Source organism: Typopeltis vanoorti, chromosome 24 (assembly GCF_054136105.1).
Source record: "Typopeltis vanoorti isolate ZY-2024b chromosome 24, IOZ_Tvanoo_1.0, whole genome shotgun sequence".
Lineage (NCBI taxonomy): Eukaryota > Metazoa > Arthropoda > Arachnida > Uropygi > Thelyphonidae > Typopeltis > Typopeltis vanoorti.
This window is the reverse complement of record NC_143572.1, coordinates 90,236,491-90,241,103: the sequence shown is the minus strand read 5'-3', so window position 1 is coordinate 90,241,103 and position 4,613 is coordinate 90,236,491. Positions and strand designations below refer to the sequence as shown.

General features: G+C 41.9%; 1 pseudogene; it reads right to left on the bottom strand.

Annotated features, from left to right (window-relative positions):
- Nucleotides 1–3,677: 3,677 nt before the first annotated feature.
- LOC150093546 (U2 spliceosomal RNA) lies at nucleotides 3,678–3,785 on the bottom strand (annotated as a pseudogene).
- Nucleotides 3,786–4,613: the final 828 nt, after the last annotated feature.

Sequence of the window (4,613 nt, the reverse complement as noted above, 5' to 3'; positions counted from 1 at the left end):
TGCCGTGATGTCGTCTGCGTGGCAGATCGCTTTGCATTCTTCATGCGCTCTGCCAGGCAGACTCATCCCGGCAATGCTTTTGTTTGTTTGTATGGCTTGCAATAACGGTTCCATGCATAACGTGAAGAGGGTTGGGCTAAGTGGGCAGCCCTGCCTGACCCCTCTCCGTATTGTAATAGGATCCGTAATTTGGCTATTTATTTGTAATTGTGTTGTGCTGTCTTGGTAGATTCTCTTTATGCATTGTATTAGTTTTGGGCTAATCCCGAATTTGGTTTGTGTGTCGAACATATATTCGTGTTTGACAGAATCGAAGGCTTTCGCCAGATCTAGGTTTACCAGATAAAGATTCGATTCTTGTTTGCGTAATTGATCACGTCGCGAATTAAATTTATGTTTAGGTGTATACTTCTGTTGGGTATTCCGCTGGTTTGATTGGACTTTATTAAATAGGTCATGGTCATTTTGATTCTATTGTCTATTATTTTAGTGAATATTTTGTAGTCAGTGTTCGTTAATGTAATGGGTCACCAATTTGAGATTTCGTTTGTGTTATCGCTTGTTTTTGGTATAAAAATTGTTAGGCCTCTTTTAAAATCGGAGTATATTTGGTTCGTATTTAGGAATATGTTGAATAACTGTTAATTTAGGCCCTACTAGGTGAATAAAAGTCTTGTAGTATTCAATTGGTATGCCATCAATTCCTGGTGTTTTCTTGTTACTGAGGGCTTTAATAGCTTCAGTTACTTCGTTCGTTGTGATTTCTTTCTCTTGGTAGGCTCGATGGTGTTCTAGCGTTTGAGGTAAGTTAGTGTTTTCCCACTGGGTTGTTCCCTGCATGTCTGTATTTTGTCTAAATAAGTTTGTGTAGTGTCTGTGGAAAACCTGAGCGATTTCAGGAGTGGTGTTTGCGATCTTGTCGCTTTCGTATTTTATGTTTCTGATTAAGTTTGTGGAGCGGCTTTTGGTTAGTCTTTCATAAAAAGCCGCATTGTCTGTCTCTTGGAGGAGCCATTGGGCTCTAATTTTCCATTTGTATTTGCGTGTTTCTTGGATATCTAGCGCTCGATTATCTGCTTGTATTTCCTTGATTGCTTGGTGGTTCAGTGAACCCGGTGGTTCGTGACGTGAGAATACTGTAAGTTCTCGGTATAGTTGTTTGCGTTTTTCTTTTTGTTCTGCCCTTTTACATTTTGCTGTGTTTTGGAAGAAAATCGCGGTTAGGTTTTTCAATTTGATCCACCAATTTAGGATTTCTTCCTGTTCTGTGTATTCATTCCATAGTAGTTCGTATTCTGTTCTTGTTTCCAAATCCTGGAGAAGGCTGGTGTTCAGTATCCTGGACCTGTTTCCATGCCCACTACCAAAGGTATTTTGGCTACCACCATCTTGTGGTCGGACACGTGCTCGGCTACGTTCATGTTAACATGTTGGATGTTGCCGTCGCTAACGATGTTGTGTATATTCTATCTATTCTTGTGTGGATGTCTTTGCAGGCGTTGCTGCAGGTTGCGGAGAAAATGTTTCCTTTTTTGGCTACCCAATAGTCAGTTATGTCTGTTTCTTGGCACGTTCGTACTATTTCGGCCGCGCCCGAGTTCCCTGTAAAATTGTTTCCTTCCTGTTTGTCTCTATCAGGTAACTCTACGCAGTTCCAGTCACCCCCGATTATGAGGTAATCGTGTCCTGCGAGGTAGTTTTGAATTCCTGATAAAGTGTCTTTCAGCTTCCCGATTCGGTGCGTATATATTAACTATCTTGTATGTTATGTTATCGAGGTTCCAGTCGATAGTGATGACTCTCCCTTCGATGTCTCTGCGTATGTTTGATGTTTCCTGTCATGGGGGTTTTAACTATGATGCCTACCCTCTAGCCCTATCTGTGCCAAAGCTCCAGAAGCTTTGGACGTGGTATCTTTGTTCAATGTTTTTGATTTCTTTTAGGGTGTTAATGTGTGTTTCTTGTATGAGTAGGACTTGTATGTTCTTCTGTTGCATTGTTGTTAGTATGTTTTCCTGTTTTCTGGGGTTTCTAAACCCCTGTGTGTTGAGGGACGCAATGTTGATGTGTGCCCTCATTTGGTGGGTTTCCAGTCGGCTTTGACTAGTGTTTCACCTATAAGAATGGCTTTTGCCATGTCTGGGTGTTTTTTATGCCCAACTTTCGGCATGCTGTCTAGGTTGTTTTCGAAGTTGTCTAGGTCAACTTTTTGGCCATCCCACTCGAAATGGGCTTTTGCCACTCCTTTACCACGACCTTCGGTCAAAGTGATATAGGCGAGCTCAGATATTCTTTGCTTAGCTTCATTGAAGCATTTGTGTTCTATTATGTATCCAATTCTGTTCGTTGTTTTGCCCCTCACGATTATAGGGTTTTTGCTCTTATGTATTTTTGGGGGGTTATTGTTTCCTCAATAACCTGTTTTTCTTGGGTGGGTTTTGGGGAATCGATTTTTGGGGGGTTATTGGTTCCTCAATAACCTCTTTTTCTTGGGAGGGTTTTGGGGAATCGACAACGTCAATATCTATTGCCCGTTTTGTTGTTTCCTCGTTTGTCAGGACGATGGTGTCGTTAAAACTGACTTCCTGAGGTGTTTCTGCAGGACTTGCAGAAGTCTCAGTTGTTTCTTCTGCAGGATTTGCGGAGGTCTCAGTTGTCTCCTGATTTTCAGGTGGACTGAGGATGGGGAACTGTTTCCTTGTTGATTTCCACATTTTCTGTGGTGGGATTTTCTGGGGTTGTTTTGTTGCCCTTTGTGCACTCCCAACTCTTGTGGTGCATGCTGTAACACCTTGTGCATTGTGTTTGCACGCCGGGGTAGTTCATGACTAACTTCCAACAGGCTCTGGTAAGCATGTTTGGTACTTGTTTTTCGATTATCATTGTAATGGTAATATTTCCAGACTGTACGGCCGAGAAGTCTTTATAACAGTGCCGTGTAATTTGCACGTCTTTTCCGTAGAAAAACAAACATGCCAGGATCCATTCATCCTTAAGTTCAAAGGGAACTCTTTGAACCTTGATTGTCTTCCGTTGGATGCCTACAGGTTGTGGTGTGATGAGTATGCCATTGATGCAAAAACCATCAAGAAGTTTGTCTCTAGAGCTTCCGGATCTTAGCGTAATTTGGAATCGGTTCCCGGGGAACGAAGTGATCCAAATTTTCTCATTGTTGTTGTTGAAGATGGTAGATATCCCTTTCAAAAAATCTCTCGGGTTGATCTGATTTTTGGAGGGTATATCAAATTGTATGGTGTTCGGGCGTTCAAAATTGTAGGGTATGTTTGGTGTATTTCCCGGATCTGTAGGAGGTGTAGGTCTCCTGTAATCAGATGTGTTTCTTTTCGCTACTTGGGCGTAAGAAAGCATTGTAACTAAGGAGGGGGGGTGTAATTTAAAACCCTGGACAGGGTGGTGTTCCTGTAAGGTGTGGAGGTTTGTTCCCACCAAAATGTGTAACGAAATAGGCTACTTACCACGCAGCTACTTCGTTAACTCGCTTTGTGGCCTAGCCACGCAAATAAGATCTTCTGTGCTATTCCCCTCCAAGACCGGATTCCTGGAGCCGGAACACTGGAACTAGTACTGGATCTCTGGAACACTCTTATGGGCGAAAGAACAAGTACTACGAAATGGTCTTATCCTAGGAGCTCTCACTGGGGGTCCGCGTCCTCCAAAAGGCGTAATCCGCTAAATAGAGGTACTACACTTTGGCATTAGCCAACGGTCAAGGCGCTCAACACAGATACTACACTTTGATCTTAGCCAAAAGGCCGAGACGCGATACACAGAACAGATTTGTTTGAGTACTTTGAGTTGTTCAAAACCAAACTCCTCGTTAGACGTCCTCCATGACCAGGGCACTGCTTAGCCGAGGCCGTTTGGAGGACTTACTCATCGATAAAGCATAGTTAGTCGAAGTTTTCGGCCTCCACCTAGGCTTCTCCAACCATACTTTATACCTTTTGTAACTTACCATCTTGGATCTATAAAACTTCCATTGGCCCGCTTTCGTCCCTGCCCGCTCTGGCCACTGTATGAGCCAGATGGGTTTCTAGACTTGGGAGTCCTGGTGAAACTCATGGTCTTGAAGATAAAAGGCCGAAAGGAAAGGGAAGAAAAACTGGTCTTGAAGAGGGTGGGATTGGTGGGTTACAAGTAAAACAGCTGGGTGGAGGATCTAACTAGCGAAGGTGCCAGTCCCTTTTCTAGTTTCTATTCACCGTGCATTCTGTCCCACTTATGTGGGTTTGCCCGCAGAGCGCCCGGTGAACAGGAGTTAAAACAATTCAAAGTTTAAGTCCTTAACTCTAGTGTCAGCAAATAAAAACAATATATATATATACTCAGTTATTAGCTTTTACCTAAACACTAGTTTAAAATATAAAATTAGACCATAAAACGTTATTCCTCAGTTACTTCTGGGTAAGGGACGAATACAAAATTTTTTTTTTGGTATTTCTTATTTTACATTTTTGGAATTTTTTATTTTAACACTTTTTTTGTTAATTTTTCCACTCTCTCATATACATACACGCATGTATAAACATATATACACACACATGCCTACATAACAGTATTTTTTTTTCTATATTCTATAATAAGCTAATAAG